The sequence below is a fragment of the Salmo salar genome, chromosome 10 (assembly GCF_965601325.2).
Source record: "Salmo salar chromosome 10, fSalSal1, whole genome shotgun sequence".
Classification (NCBI taxonomy): Eukaryota; Metazoa; Chordata; class Actinopteri; order Salmoniformes; family Salmonidae; genus Salmo; species Salmo salar.
This window is the reverse complement of record NC_138300.1, coordinates 47194429-47211763: the sequence shown is the minus strand read 5'-3', so window position 1 is coordinate 47211763 and position 17335 is coordinate 47194429. Positions and strand designations below refer to the sequence as shown.

The window sequence follows — 17335 nt, the reverse complement described above, 5'->3', positions numbered from 1 at the left end:
CACACAGTTGATAATGTCTCTCCTGTCCACACCACACAGTTGATAATGTCTCTCCTGTCCACACCTCACACAGTTGATAATGTCTCTCCTGTCCCACACCTCACACAGTTGATAATGTCTCTCCTGTCCACACCTCACACAGTTGATAATGTCTCTCCTGTCCACACACACAGTTGATAATGTCTTCTCCTGTCCACACACACAGTTGATAATGTCTCTCCTGTCCACACCACACAGTTGATAATGTCTCTCCTGTCCACACCACAGTTGATAATGTCTCTCCTGTCCACACCACACAGTTGATAATGTCTCTCCTGTCCACACCACAGTTGATAATGTCTCTCCTGTCCACACCACAGTTGATAATGTCTCTCCTGTCCACACCACACAGTTGATAATGTCTCTCCTGTCCACACCACAGTTGATAATGTCTCTCCTGTCCACACCACACTGTTGATAATGTCTCTCCTGTCCACACCACAGTTGATAATGTCTCTCCTGTCCACACCACACTGTGCCTGGGTTGATTTAGACGTGCAGCAGCAGTGTGATTCCTCAAGAATATGACAGATAGGAGAGGGGAAATTCCTGCTTAAGCTATAAAACACCTGTATTGCTGCTGCAGCTCAACTCTGTGGGACAGGCGTGTGTCTGGTCTGGTCTACTCCCAGAGCTCTCTCAGAGTATACACACAGTACACCATGTGAGCTAGACTCACTCTCCTTTTTCCATCTTTGGCTGTCTGCTAAAACAGATGGGCCTGTGTGCTGACTGGCAGGCTGGCTATCCTCCCCACTCCCCACACCTCGCTTGGGCTGGCGTACCTTCACAGAAAGAGCTGATAAACTGATATATAGTCACACACACACACACACACACCACACACACACACACACACACACACACACACACACACACACACACACACACACTTGTTGATCTATTGCCCAGCTTCAGCTTATCTACATTCCAGCGCTCCGCTTACTATGAACCGTTTGCAGCGTCGTCATAGAACGGGAAAATTTGAACGATGGAGCGACAGCATGTGTTTGGGCCCTCAGAAAGCAATTATCACCCAAAGCCACTGCAGAGTGAGGTCGGAAAGAAAGAACAATAAACTAAAGTTTCCTCAAGGTTGAGGACAGGAGTCATAAAACTTTTATTAGATAGCAAGTCATCAGATTGGAAATGCATGTGTACAGTGTTGATGTCCTGAGAGAACAGGAGTGGTAGTGAAGTGGAGAACTTGATGTTTTAGCATTTTAATTACATCAACACTATCACTCACTACAAGGGCCCCCACAGACCCCTCTGACCTGCTGCAATAGAGGAGAGAGAGAGAGAGGAGAGAGAGAGAGAGAGAGAGAGAGAGAGAGAGAGAGAGAGATTCCCAGAAGAATGACTGAATCTAAGAAAGTTTAAAACAAAGAGCCACAGTGGCAAACAGCCTCTTTTACACTCTCACATGCGTAGCTGTGGTCTAAGGACAGTTTCTCAGTCCGTACTTGTCAGCCAGTCAGTAGCCACTGCAGTGGCCTGCCAGTAGTGTGACAGGGACACCCACTAAAAACAGTGCTCCACAGTCAGCATGGCTCCAGGCTTCTGGCAGTATGTCTCTATGGGGAGAGGAGCACCTCTGCTCTGAATACCCCAGCCAACTGTCAGGACACACCCCAGGTCCTAAGGCACCAATGTCACACAGGTGCACAGACACACACTGGGCCCTTCAAATACAAACATACAATTCACACGCTACCGTACTACTGGCTACAGCTGCAGGGAGAGGTCTCCTCCAGCTCCACCAGGGGATTCCAACAGGAAGTTTCCTCCCCCGTTGTCCAATCAGAGTGGTCAGTTGCTCTTGGAGGGTCGAAGTAAGGAAACCCCTTTCCATCACTGTTCCGTAGGCCTCTCACAACAACTGCTTGTTTTTTCCTGTCCGCTAATGAGGAACCAATTATAGGTCAGCATTAAAGGTGAACTGCACCAGATATACAGTATTAGAAAAAGGAGGAGATAGGAATTCCATTGGGCAATCAAATCAAATTGTATTGGTCACATACACGTGATTAGCAGATGTTATTGCGGGTGAAGAAAAATGCTTGTGCTTCTAGCTCCGACAGTGCAGTAATATCCAACAAGTAATTTCTAACAAATGACACAACATATACCCAATACACACAAATCTAAGTAGGAATGAATTAAGACTATATACATATGAACGAGCGATGTCAGAGCGGAGCAGACTAAGATACAGTAGAATAGTATAGAAAACAGTATATACACATATGAGATGAGTAATGCAGGATATGTAAACATTAAGGGGCTAAGATTTAGTGACTAAGTTTCAAAGATGGCGTAGCAGTCGAACGTGTGTGTTTGTCTTTGTCTTATCCCTTTCCTTATCCCATGTAAATAGCCGTTTTTTTCGTATATATCTTAACCTCACTTTCTATCCACAAACTATCTCCTGCAACCCGCCTCACCCAATGTGGTACGGATCTGCTATTTTTATTCCTTATAACTGGAACCTCCATCAGGAGCTAGCCAGCTAACTAGCTACTAGTCTTTGTTAGCCACGGCTAGCGATCTTGACCTTTAGCTCGGTCACCAGCCAGCCTTAACTCGGACAATACCTGCCAGTCTGCACAGCGCGATATCAACGCAGAACATATCGGACTGCTTCTCTCTACCACATGACCGGATTCCTGCCGCTCTGGATCATTACACCGGATCATCGCAGCTAGCTAGATGCAAACGAGTGGCTACTGTTAGCTAACGCCTCTGTCCCGAAGCAAGCCTCGAGTTAGCCTCGAGCTAGGCCCATATACCAGCTAATTCTAGGGCTACAATACCTCTTTTGCCAATTGGCCTGGACCCTTTATTGTCGACACGGAGCCCCTCCGATCCATCAGAACTGGACTGCCGACGTGATCGCCGATGTGGTCTCAACAGGCTATTCTGTTACGATGTCACCGAAGAACCATCTACTAGCCCCGGCCCGCTAGCTTTTCTGAACGCTGTGTCTCCTGCTCGCCTGCTCGCCTAGCGTAGTAGTGACTCTTGAACGGCACCCTGACTCACCTATTGCTGCTCTATTGACCCTATGATCACTCGGCTACACAGCTGACGCCCTCTGGACTGTTTCAATAACATGGTACCTAATTTTGTTTACCTGTTGGCCCCAGCCTCGAACTCAGGTCCTGTATGTACCTAACTGACCCGCTCTGCCCATTCATCGCCATTTACCTGTTGTTGTCTTAGCTCTCCTGATCAACACCTGTGATTTCTAATGTCAATATGCCTTGTCTACTGCTGTCTTGGCTAGTTCTTATTGTTACATTTCACTGTAGAGCCCTCAGTCCCGCTCAACATGCCTTAGATAGCTCTGCATTAACATCGAATAGTCCCCGCGATATGCAACTTTTCAGGGAAGTTAGGAACCAATATACACAGGCGGTTAGGAAAGCAAAAGCTAGCTTTTTCAGACAGAAATTTGCATCCTGTAGCACAAAATCCAAAAAGTTCTGGGACACTGTAAAGTCCATGGAGAATAAGAACACCTCCTCCCAGCTGCCCACTGCACTGAGGCTAGGAAACACTGTCACCACCGATAAATCTACAATAATCGAGAATTTCAACAAGCATTTTTCTACGGCTGGCCATGCTTTCCACCTGGCAACCCCTACCCCGGTCAACAGCTCTGCACCCCCCGCAGCAACTTGCCCAAGCCTCCCCCACTTCTCCTTCACCCAAATCCAGATAGCTGATGTTCTGAAAGAGCTGCAAAATCTGGACCCTACAAATCAGCTGGACCCTCTCTTTCTAAAATTATCCGCCGCAATTGCTGCAACCCGCCAATAGTTGCAACCGCAATTGTTGCAACCCCTAACCAGCCTGTTTAACCTCTCTTTCATATCGTCTGAGATCCCTAAAGATTGGAAAGCTGCTGCAATCATCCCCCTCTTCAAAGGGGAGACACTCTAGACCCAAACTGTTACAGACCTAAATCTATCCTACCCTGCCATTCTAAAGTCTTCGAAAGCCAAGTTAACAAACAGATCCCCAACCATTTCGAATCCCACCGTACCTTCTCCACTATGCAGTCTGGTTTCTGAGCTGGTCATGTGTGCACCTCAGCCACTCTCAAGGTCCCAAAGTATATCATAACAGCCATCGATAAAAGACAGTACTGTGCAGCCATCTTCATCGACCTGGTCAAGGCTTTCGACTCTGTCAATCACCACATTCTTATCAGCAGACTCAACAGCCTTGGTTTCTCAAATGACTGCCTCGCCTGGTTCACCAACTACTTCTCAGATAGAGTTCAGTGTGTCAAATCGGAGGGCCTGTTGTCCGGACCTCTGGTAGTCTCTATGGGATGCCACAGGGTTCAATTCTCTGGCCGACACTTTTCTCTGTATATAAACTCAGCAAAAAAAGAAACATCCTCTCACTGTGAACTGCGATTATTTTCAGCAAACTTAACATGTGTAAATATTTGTATGAACATAACAAGATTCAACAACTGAGACACAAACTGAACAAGTTCCACAGACATGTGACTAACAGAAATGGAATAATGTGTCCCTGAACAAGGGGGGGGGGGGGGGGAGGTCAAAATCAAAAGTGACAGTCAGTATCTGGTGTGGCCACCAGCTGCATTAAGTACTGCAGTGCATCTCCTCCTCATGGACTGCACCAGATTTGCCTGTTCTTGCTGTGAGATGTTACCCCACTCTTCCACCATGTCACCTGCAAGTTCCCAGACATTTCTTGGGGGAATGGCCCTAGCCCTCACCCTCCGATCCAACAGGTCCCAGACGTGCTCAATGGGATTGAGATCCGGGCTCTTTGCTGACCATGGCAGAACACTGACATTCCTGTCTTGCAGGAAATCACGCACAGAACGAGTAGTATGGCTGGTGGCATTGTCATGCTGGAGGGTCATGTCAGGATGAGCCTGCAGGAAGGGTACCACATGAGGGAGGAGGAAGTCTTCCCTGTAATGCACAGCATTGTGATTGCCTGCAATGACAACAAGCTCAGTCCGATGATGCTGGGACATACCGCCCCAGACCATGACGGACCCTCCACCTCCAAATCGATCCCGCTCCAGAGTAGAGGCCTCGGTGTAACGCTCATTCCTTCGACGATAACCGCAAATCCGACCGTCACTCCTGGTGAGACAAAACCGCGACTCGTCAGTGAAGAGCACTTTTAGCCAGTCCTGTCTGGTCCAGCGACGGTGGGTTTGTGCCCATAGACGACGCTGTTGCCGGTGATGTCTGGTGAGGACCTGCCTTACAACAGGCCTACAAGCCCTCAGTCCAGCCTCTCTCAGCCTATTGCGGACAGTCTGAGCACTGATGGAGGGATTGTGCGTTCCTTGTGTTAGTCGGGCAGTTGTTGTTGCCATCCTGTACCTGTCCCGCAGGTGTGATGTTGGGATGTACCAATCCTGTGCAGGTGTTGTTACACGTGGTCTGCCACTGCGAGGACAATCAGCTGTCCATCCTGTCTCCCTGTAGCGCTATCTTAGGTGTCTCACAGTACGGACATTGCAATTTATTGCCCTGGCCACATCTGCAGTCCTCATGCCTCCTTGCAGCATGCCTAAGGCACATTCACACAGATGAGCAGGGACCCTGGGCATCTTTCTTTTGGTGTTTTTCAGTCAGTAGAAAGGCCTCTTTAGTGTCCTAAGTTTTCATAACTGTGACCTTAATTGCTTACCATCTGTAAGCTGTTAGTGTCTTAACAACCGTTCCACAGGTGCATGTTCATGGTTTATTGAACAAGCATGGAAAACAGAGTTTAAACCCTTTACAATGAAGATCTGTGAAGTTATTTGTATTTTTATGAATTATCTTTGAAAGACAGGGTCCTGAAAAAGGGACATTTCTTTTTTGCTGAGTTTATCAATGATGTCGCTCTTGCTGCTGGTGATTTTCTGATCCACCTCTACGCAGATGACACCATTCTGTATACTTCTGGCCCTTCTTCGGACACTGTGTTAACAAACCTCCAGACAAGCTTCAATGCCATACAACACTCCTTCCGTGGCCTCCAACTGCTCTTAAATGCAAGTAAAATTAAATGCATGCTCTTCAACCGATCGCTGCCCGCACCCGCCTGCCCCTCTAGCAGCACTACTCTGGATGGTTCTGACTTAGAATATGTGGACAACTACAAATACCTAGGTGTCTGGTTAGACTGTAAACTCTCCTACCAGACTCACATTAAGCATCTCCAATCCAAAATTAAATCTTGAATTGGCTTCCTATTTCGCAACAAAGCCTCCTTCACTTAAGCTGCTAAATACACCCTCGTAAAACTGACAATCCTACCTATCCTTGACTTCGGCAATGTAATTTACAAAATAACCTCCAACACTCTACTCAGCAAATTGGATGTAGTCTATCACAGTGCCATCCGTTTTGTCACCAAAGCCCCATACACTACCCACCACCACGACCTGTATGCTCTCATTGCTAAATTGAAATTATTTCGCCACTATGGCCTATTTATTGCCTTACCTCCCTAATCTTACTACATTTGCACACACTGTATACAGATTTTTCTATTGTGTTATTGACAGTACATTTGTTTATCCCATGTGTAACTCTGTGTTGTTTGTGTCGCACTGCTTTGCTTTATCTTGGCCAGGTCACAGTTGTAAATGAGAACTTGTTCTCAACTGGCCTACCCGGTTAAATAAAGTTGAAATTAAAAAAAAAAAAAAAAAAATCCAAAGATAACGTAGAATAGTATAGAATACAGTATATACATATGAGATGAGTTAAACAAGATATGCAAACATTATTAAGTGACTAAGATACCGTAGAATAGTATAGAATACAGTATATACAATACCGTTCAAAAGTTTGGGGTCACTTAGAAATGTCCTTGTTTTCCATGAAAACATACATGAAATGAGTTGCAAAATGAATAGGAAATATAGTCGAGACGTTGACAAGGTTATAAATAACGATTTTTAATTGAAAAATCCTTCCAACTTTGCTTTCGTCAAAGAGTCCTCAATCTGCAGCAATTACAGCCTTGCAGACCTTTGGCATTCTAGTTGTCAGTTTGTTGAGGTAATCTGAAGAAATTTCACCCCAGGCTTCCTGAAGCACCTCCCACAAGTTGGATTGGCTTGATGGTCACTTCTTACGTACCATACGGTCAAGCTGCTGCCACAACAGCTCAATAGGGGTGAGATCCAGTGACTGTGCTGGCCACTCCATTATAGACAGAATACCAGCTGACTGCTTCTTCCCTAAATAGTTATTGTGTAGTTTGGAGCTGTGCTTGGGTCATTGTCCTGTTGTAGGAGGAAATTGGCTCTAATTAAGCGCCATACACTGGGTATGGCATGGCGTTGCAAAATGGAGTGATAGCCTTCCTTCTTCAATATCCCTTTTACCCTGTACAAATCTCCCACTTTACCACCACCAAAGCACCCCCAGACCATCACATTGCCTCCACCATGCTTGACAGATGGCGTCAAGCACTCCTCCAGCATCTTTTCCTTTATTCTGCATCTCACGAATGTTCTTCTTTGTGATCCAAACACCTCAAATTTTGATTTGTCTGTCCATAAAAAAAGTCCAATCTTCCTCTGTCCAGTGTCTGTTATTTTGCCCATCTTAATCTTTTCTTTTTATTGGCCAGTCTGAGATATGGCGTTTTCTTTGCAACTCTACCTAGAAGACCAGGATCCCGGAGTCGCCTCTTCACTGTTGACGTTGAGACTTGTGTTTTGCGGGTACTATTTAATGAAGCTGCCAGTTAAGGACTTGTGAGGCGTCTGTTTCTCAAACTACACACTCTAATATACTTGTCGTCTTGCTCAGTTCTGCACTGGTTAGAGCCAGTTTGCGCTGTACTGTGAAGGGAGTAGTACACAGCGTTGTACGATATCTTCAGTTTCTTGGGAATTTCTCGCATGGAATAGCCTTCATTTCTCAGAACAAGAATAGACTGACAAGTTTCAGAAGAAAGGTCTTTGTTTATGGCCATTTTGAGCCTGTAATCGAACCCACAAATGCTGATGCTCCAGATACTCAACTAGTCTAAAGGCCAGTTTTATTGCTTCTTTAATCAGAACAACCATTTTCAGCTGTGCTAACATAATTGCAAAAGGGTTTTCTAATGATCAATCAGCCTTTTAAAATGATAAACTTGCATTAGCTAACACAACGTGCCATTAGAACACAGGAGTGATGATTGCTGATAATGGGCCTCTGTACGCCTATGTAGACACTCCATAAAAAAAATCTGCCGTTTCCAGCTACAATAGTCATTTACAACATTAACAATGTCTACACTGTATTTCCGATTAATTTGATGTTATTTTAATGGACAAAAAAAAGGCTTTTCTTTCAAAAACAAGGAAATTTCTAAGTGACCCCAAACTTTTGAACAGTAGTGTACATATGAGATGAGTAATGCAAGATATGTAAACATTATTAAAGTGACTAGTATTCCATTCCTTAAAGTGGTCAGTGATTCCTAGTTGACGACACTTGGGCATTGTCCACAATGGTCGTTAATGCGATTCCAATGGAGTTTCCCTTCTCCCAAAATTATCTCTGACTGCAAACCTCACTGATTCTGCACGTGTTCTTCCGGTGCTCATTAAGTAATGCAGCGGCCATTACTGAAGCCAAAACTACTGTCGTCTTTGGGGCGTGGTTTAATGTGGGTGCTTCTTGGTGTGTCTTCCCATTCAATGAGAATAAATAAACAAGGGCAGTAGTGAGTAATTTAGTGACAGCGAGGTAAACTAAGATGGCTTTGCTATAGAGAGAGGTTTTGAAGTTGAGGATTTCTCTGCTCCTGACTGACTCACCATCTCAAGATGATCTGCTGATTCAGTTCTATATGTAGGCTAAAGCCTGCGCTGACCTTGTGTTTAGCCAACCTGACAGCAGCTAGCTAGCATAGCTTGGGGATAGCTGCAGCTGGCTAGATTATCTAGCGGATATTTATCTGTACAATCACAGATGCCAAGATAGCAAGAAGTAATTTTGTCTGGTGGTACATGTTAGTCGTCATCCCTTCATATGGTGTTCCATATAAGACAGTTCCCTGACACGGTTGAAGAATACAGAGGGTCCCCCTCCCCCACCATTCAATTCAATAGTAACAACAGATGACGAAAGTAATAGAGGTCTTGTATCATTTTAATGCTGAGTGAAAGGTCTCTCCCAGACATCTGTATCAACCTGTCTTTAAGTCAGGGGACTCCATGACAAAGCATCTCTCCCGTTCTCCATCTGTAGAAAAAACAAGGTAGAGTTGATACACACAGCACTGATTAAATTATCAATGGTGGTTAAGTGAATTCCAAGACAGACAAGTAATAGTATATTGACCTATAACCAGATCAAATGTAACCAACCTGAAGTGTGACTGGTGCCTGGCTACATACTGCCTCAGCCTTCTACTCCTGATATGGTGGGGTTTCCCACGACACTGCTGAACAACATATCCATCAGGTTTTGTAAGTAGTCTATGAATGAAATAAAATATCATCACTCAATAAACATATTGAGAAAAATCACTTTTTTCTAATTTGGAAGTAATTATACTAATAGAGTGACCTTAAGTACGGAATAGATTCAAGCCAGTAACGCTGACGCTGTTACTATGCAACCAGCTGTGTAATGTTACGTTGCTGAATGCTTGCTGACACGTATTTGTAGCATGTTAGCTAAAATGACTGGTACTCAAGCTAGCCAAGTACTTTCATTTATTTTAGCCCTAGAAAATACACAATAGACTTTTATGAGAACAGCCATGTTGTTTTAGCACAAACAGAAAAAGCCCCCGAACGCTAGCTAGCTAACGTTATTGCTAACCTAGCCCTTGATCATGACTCCCAGTTCCATTACAGAAAAGGCAGAATGCCGCCCTGAGTTATCGAGAGCAAGTACTAACCCAAACAACCTGGCTGTTCTCATAAATGTAGCTAGCTACCTAACTGGCAAATCCGGGTTAGTTATCAATATCTTTTTCCGAGTTTAAATTCATTGGAGTTGAAACATTATCGAACGTTACATCCTGTTGTCAGCTGCAACGTTAGCTATGCAAATGTTCCTCTCTATGACATTACATCACATTACACATTAGCGAGAGGCTGTGTATTTAGCTAGTTACATCACAGTATCACAGTGTTATAGCTAGCTAGCTACTCACCACACACCAGTTACAGCCATCATGTCGTACGTTTGTTGCATGTAAACCATTCTTTGCCATCTTGTGCAATATTGTTGAAAGCATTAGAAGTTTTCACCAACTTTATGGAAGCCCATCTTCACTCCTATGCCAAGCATGTGTGCATGCGTTGCTGACCTGACAATATGTCCACAACACGTGGCAGCAGGGGGCGGACCACACCTTGTTGTCTCTGGGCAACTGGACATCATTGGCAAAAGTGAGCATGTAAGTAATCCATACCTGTCATGACATACTCACTGACTTTATAACCAAAATGTTCCTATTTATACTTTGTAGTCAATTTTAACACTATAATTAATGTTTCTGACTCATATCGATTCCACATAGGCCGTTTATAAACAGAGAAGTTGGTTCTAGGAGGCAGTTCCCCTTTAAGATGATTGGGGCCAACTGTAAAGTCAGCTCATCCATTGTTCCTCAGTCCATTCCCCCTGGCAGGAAACAAAGGACAAGGAATCACCCTCCTGCCCTCGTGCGTTCCTCCATCCTCCATACCCCTCTGGCAATGCTACAACCCTTACCCACTACGGTGACCCCTGCCTGGCTGACATTCTCCACTCACACACCCACTATGGAGCCTGCCTTTCTCCACAAAGACTGTACAGCTCTGTATTGGAACTCGAGCTCCGTGTTGCTATTGTTGCTACAGCGACAATGATAGGCTGCTATTCTCTATTGGTAGAGTACAGTCCACACCGCAAGGCAAGCCAGTTACAATGCAGCCCAGATATTCTCCATTGGTAGAGTTCATTGCGAGGTAAGGCAGGGCAGTTTTCCGCCTAGCACAGAGGTGGGCTATAATTTTGTCTAGAGGGCCACATAAGGATTCAGCGGAGAGCAGCAATGATTTTTTGGGGGGCTGATTTCTTCATCAAAAGCTATTTACAGGCCAGAAAAAAGGGTGGTTATTTAAAAACATACAGGTCCATTATCATGTCTACATACTTTCTATCTAGTTTTAGACAGAGTGGTCTGGACTCAATCCTACCGCGGGTCAGATTGAATGGGCCTGCGGGCCATATGTTGCCCACCCCTGCTCTAGCAGATGTGCCTGGGGTGACTGGCTCAGAGCACAGCAGGGAAATAATGACTTCCAGACTACCTGCGAAGGAACATAATTCCCACAGGCCAGCTAGAACCAGGAGCTGAGCCTGACAACAGCACAGCGGAGGCCACTGCACAACCCCCGCAGCCTTCAACAATGACAGGAGGAACATAGTGTGCCACCAGGAATTAGGACCAAGTCAAGTCGTATGCTCAGGAAAACGCCAGGCTCCAAGGTATTCCTGGTGAGACACATGGTCAGGAACAATTCTGGGCCCTAGGAGAAATACTGACAAAGCTGTAACATAGCTAAGGACTTCAGTATAAACGCTGCATAACATTACTACTATCCCATTACTAACCCAGTACTATCCCATTACTAACCCAGTACTAACCCATTCACTAACCCAGTACTAACCTATTACTAACCCAGTACTATCCCATTACTAACCCAGTACTATCCCAAGGCATTTGTTCAGTCTTAGTTGTGATCGATGCTCTCTCTGAAATTCCTGGTTCTCACACAGGGAGTTTTTTTCTCTGTTGCCCTTCCTTCCTCCCTGCCTCCCTCCCTCCCTCCTTTCCTTCCTTCCTTCCTTCCTTCCTTCCTTCCTTCCTTCCTTCCTTCCTTCCTTCCTTCCTTCCTTCCTTCCTTCCTTCCTTCCTTCCTTCCTTCCTTCCTTCCTTCCTTCCTTCCTTCCCTGCCTGTCTTACTCCCCTGCCTCCCTCCCTCCCCGTGAGACGAGGCAAGCTGGCATTAAGAGGCACTAAATCTCCTTAGCCCTATTAAGTGAAAGGAGAGAAGATCTGCTTTTCTCTAGACACCCTGTGAAGATAAAACAATGTTAAATCCCCAGAACAGCACAGTGCTCTGCATGACTCACAGTGATACTTATACACACGCACACACACCATGCTACATGTTTATATACACTGAGTGTACAAAACATTCCATGACATAGACTGACCAGATGAAACCAGGTTAAAGCTATGATCCCTTATTGATGTCACCTGTTTTATCCACTTCACTCAGTGTAGATGAAGGGGAGGAGACATTAAAGAAAGATTTTCAAGCCTTGAGACATGGATTGTGTATGTGTGCCATTCAGACGGTGAATGGGCAAAACAAAAGACTTAAGTTCCTTTGAATGGGGTATGGTAGTAGGTGCCAGGCGCACCGGTTTGTGTCAACTGCAATGCTGCTGGGTTGTTCAAGCTCAACAGTTGACACAACTATGGAAACCATTGGAGTCAACATGGGCCAGCATCCCTGTGGAACGGTTTTGACACCCCAACTCAATATTAGGAAGGTGTTCTTAATGTGTTGAACACTCAGTGTAAGTCTCAGTGGGAGCTACAGTTATACTTAGTGGGCGATACAGTTACATTTAGTGGGAGCTACAGTTATACTTAGTGGGAGCTACAGTTATACTTAGTGGGAGCTACAGTTATATTTAGTGGGAGCTAGTTATACTTAGTGGGAGCTACAGTTATATTTAGTGGGAGCTGCAGTTATATTTAGCGGGAACAACAGTTATATTTAGTGGGAGCTCCAGTTATATTTAGTGGGAACAACAGTTATATTTAGTGGGAGCTACAGTTATATTTAGTGGGAGCTACAGTTATATTTAGTGGGAGTTACAGTTATATTTAGTGGGAGCTGCAGTTATATTTAGTGGGAGCAACAGTTATATTCAGTGGGAACAACAGTTATATTTAGTGGGAACAACAGTTATATTTAGTGGGAGCTACAGTTATATTTAGTGGGAACAACAGTTATATTTAGTGGGAGCTACAATTATATTTAGTGGGAGTTACAGTTATATTTAGTGGGAGCTGCAGCTATATTTAGTGGGAGCAACAGTTATATTCAGTGGGAACAACAGTTATATTTAGTGGGAGCAACAGTTATATTCAGTGGGAACAACAGTTATATTTAGTGGGAGCAACAGTTATATTCAGTGGGAACAACAGTTATATTTAATGGGAGCTGCAGTTATATTTAATGGGAGCTGCAGTTATATTTAGTGGGAGCTACAGTTATATTTAATGGGAGCTACAGTTATACTTAGTGGGAGCTACAGTTACAGCTGAAGTCGGAAGTTTACATTCACTTAGGTTGGAGTCATTAAAACTCGTTTTTCAACCACTCCACAAATTTCTTGTTAACAAACTATAGTTTTGGCAATCGGTTAGGACATCCACTTTGTGCATGACACAAGTAATTTTTCCCAAAATTGTTTAGAGACAAATTATTTCACTTATAATTCACTGTATCAGAATTCCAGAGGGTCAGAAGTTTACATACACTAAGTTGACTGTACCTTTAAACAGCTTGGAAAATTCCAGAAAATGACGCCATGGCTTTAGAAGCTTCTGATAGGCTAATTGACATAATTTCAGTCAATTGGAGGTGTACCTGTGGATGTATTTCAAAGCCTACCTTCAAACTCAGTGCCTCTTTGCTTGACATCATGGGAAAATCAAAAGAAATCAGCCAAGACCTCAGAAAAAAATTGTAGACCTCCACAAGTCTGGTTCATCCTTGTGAGCAATTTCCAAATGCCTGAAGGTACCACGTTCATCTGTACAAACAATAGTACGCAAGTATAAACACCATGGGACCACGCAGCCGTCATACCGCTCAGGAAGGAGACGCATTCTGTCTCCTAGAGATTAACATACTTTGGTGTGAAAAGTGCAAATCAATCCCAGAACAACAGCAAAGGACCTTGTGAAGAGGCTGGAGGAAACAGGTACAAAAGTATCTATATCCACAGTAAAACGAGTCCTATATTTACATAACCTGAAAGGCCGCTCAGCAAGGAAGAAGCCACTGCTCCAAAACCGCAAAGGGTGTGCAAAGCTGTCATCAAGGTAAAGGGTGGCTACTTTGAGAATCTAAAATATTAAATATATTTTGATTTCTTTAACCTCTCTAGGGTAGGGGGCAGTATTTGCACGGCCGGATAAAAAACGTACCCGATTTAATCTGGTTATTACTACTGCCCAGAAACTAGAATATGCATATAATTGTTTGATTTGGATAGAAACACCCTAAAGTTTCTAAAACTGTTTGAATGGTGTCTGTGAGTAGAACAGAACTCATATGGCAGGCAAAAACCTGAGAAGATTCCTTACAGGAAGTGCCCTCTCTGACCATTTCTTGGCCTTCTACACTCTCTTAATTGAAAACTGAGGATCTCTGCTGTAACGTGACACTTCCTACGGCTCCCATAGGCTCTCAGAAGGCGGCAGAACGGGGAATGATGACTTTGCAGGCCCAGGCTGAAAAACAGTAGCGCATTTGGATAGTGGTCGATCAGAGAACAATGAGACTGGGGGCGCGTGCACGAGCCGACACCATGTTTTTATTTTTTCGTCTTTGAACGAAAACAGGGTTTCCCGGTCGGAATATTATCGCTTTTTTACGAGAAAAATCGCATAAAAATGTATTTTAAACAATATTTAAGATTTTTTTGTCACGAAACGCGTCGGGCGCGTAACCCTTCGTCACCCTTCGGATAGTGTCTTGAACGCACAAACAAAACAGAGGATATTTGAACATAACTATGGATTATTTTGAACCAAACCAACATTTGTTATTGAAGTAGAAGTCCTGGGAGTGCATTCTGACGAAGAACAGCAAAGGTAATCCAATTTTTCTTATAGTGAATCGGAGTTTGGTGAGGGCCAAACTTGGTGGGTGTCAAAATAGCTAGCCCGTGATGGCGAGCTATCTACTCAGAATATTGCAACGTGCTTTTGCCGAAAAGCTATTTTAAAATCGGACATAGCGATTCCATAAAGGAGTTCTGTATCTATAATTCTTAAAATAATTGTTATGTTTTTTGTGAACGTTTATCGTGAGTAATTTAGTAAATTCACCGGAAGTTTGCGGTGGGTATGCTAGTTCTGAACGTCACATGCTAATGTAAAAAGCTGTTTTTTTATATAAATATGAACTTGATTGAACAAAACATGCATGTATTGTATAACATAATGTCCTAGGAGTGTCATCTGATGAAGATCATCAAAGGTTAGTGCTGCATTTAGCTGTGGTTTGGGTTTATGTGACATTATATGCTAGCTTGAAAAATGGGTGTCTGATTATTTCTGGCTGGTTACTCTGCTGACATAATCTAATGTTTTTCTTTCGTTGTAAAGCCTTTTTGAAATCGGACAGTGTGGTTAGATTAACGAGAGTCTTGTCTTTAAAATGGTGTAAAATAGTCATATGTTTGAGAAATTGAAGTAATAGCATTTCTAAGGTATTTGAATATCGCACCACGGGATTCCACTGGCTGTTGAGTAGGTGGGACGATTTCGTCCCACATACCCTAGAGAGGTTAACACTTTTTTGGTTACTACATGATTCCATATCTGTTATTTCATAGTTTTTATGTTTTCACTATTATTCTACAATGTAGAAAATAGTCAAAATAAAGAAAAACTCTGGAATGAGAAGGTGTTTCCAAACTTTTGACTGGTACTGTAAGTTCAGATGATAGGGACACACCATACAGAGCAAACGGAGCGCACATATACTACACACACTGTAGCACCCATTCTTTACTACATAGGCTGGGCCATATGGCCAAAATATCATATCACAGTATTTTTAACATTTTTGACGGTATTTTACACTTTGCCACTGGAGTGTGACCCTACAGTGGCAACACATATATTCTAAGTGATTGTTTTATACTGTTCAGTTCAACTTCAACCTAAAATAATTTTCCATCAATTTCTGCATTTCCTGCACTCATTTGAGATAATTTCCACACTGCCACATAGGGCTCCATGATATGGGCAAAACAACCTAGGCCTTATTTTTAATCAAATGTTGCAATTGCGATTTGACTTGCAATTTAGATCCATACACTTTGGTGTTTATTGTAATTATATAGTTAGAATACAAATAATAGTGGGCACGTTGAATACAGTGTTGTTTGACATGACCACGAATGAAAATGCCAGGGTGGAGTTATTGTGACAGGATAGGAACTAACGTGATGGTCATTGTTTGCTAGTGGACCCTATAATCTTTGGCTATATTAAATGTTTCTTCATGTAGCCAACATATTTGTGCTTCGCATACTCCTCTTTGATTTAGAAGATACTGTTGCACAAACAACATGGTGGTTTAAGCCTACACCAGCACTGGTATTAGGCTGTATTAGTTAGCTACATTTGTTTGCTCTAACTCAGTAAATGTATTAGCTAACTAGGTAGCCAGCTAACTAGTGATTAGCATTAGCAGCTAACAAGAAAATACAAATTGCTAAGAAAAGACAACCTAGCTGTTTGCAGATAAGAAACACAACCTAATGGTCTAATTATAGAATGCTTGTGGATTTAGGTTAAGAAGCAAAGTGGAAACAACATCATTGTCATCAACATTGTTGCATGTGCTGCATTGACCATGCAGACTGAACACAAGTGTCTCGTGGTCAAGCAACAACAAATGCTCTCCTTGAGTGACAGGGGGGGGACTAGGTCGGCGTGGAAAGCAGCATGGAGAGAGAGAGAGCACAGAGAAATGACTCAAGTAGCGGTGTAAACTATAAAAATGGATGTTACACACTGCATGTCACATTTAACAAAACAAACATTTAAATAACGTTATAGAAGGTAAAGTAAAAACCTAAACTGGCCCATGCATCAATACCGGTATATTGTAAAATATGGTATACCGCCCAGCCCTACTTCTAAGTCCATACTCCCAACAGGTTGTACCCCCCACACACAGTAGTGTTTAAGTGTTCAACCTGCATGTACAGTAAAAAATGAACCTATTTACAGTCTCCAGCTCTGTGGCTCAGCTTCAGTTCAGATGACTCTCTACCTCAAAGGGAATCACCCTAACACACATACACAATGACTAGGGCACTGGCCAACGGTGGGTAGCAGCTGTGTGATGTTGTGCAGAATCAAACAACACAACACACTCATTATCATTACCTGGGGAGGGGAGGTAACTAAGAGCAGTGAGTTCTACTAACTGAGCTCTCCTGTTGGTGAACTCAAAGAAAAACCCACT

At 43.4% G+C, this 17335-nt stretch overlaps 1 protein-coding gene and 1 long non-coding RNA gene across 5 annotated transcripts in view; both read right to left on the bottom strand.

Annotated features, from left to right (window-relative positions):
* The window catches only part of kank4 (KN motif and ankyrin repeat domains 4), a 160162-nt gene that overhangs the window by 139787 nt on the left and 3040 nt on the right, over positions 1 to 17335 (bottom strand). The gene's annotated exons all lie outside the window — the stretch shown is intronic.
* Positions 9174 to 11913, bottom strand: LOC145858587 (uncharacterized). Its single transcript, XR_014379038.1, has 3 exons — positions 10207 to 11913; positions 9410 to 9520; positions 9174 to 9284 (listed from the first exon to the last, which is right to left on the bottom strand). It is a non-coding gene; the product is annotated as an uncharacterized LOC145858587 (long non-coding RNA).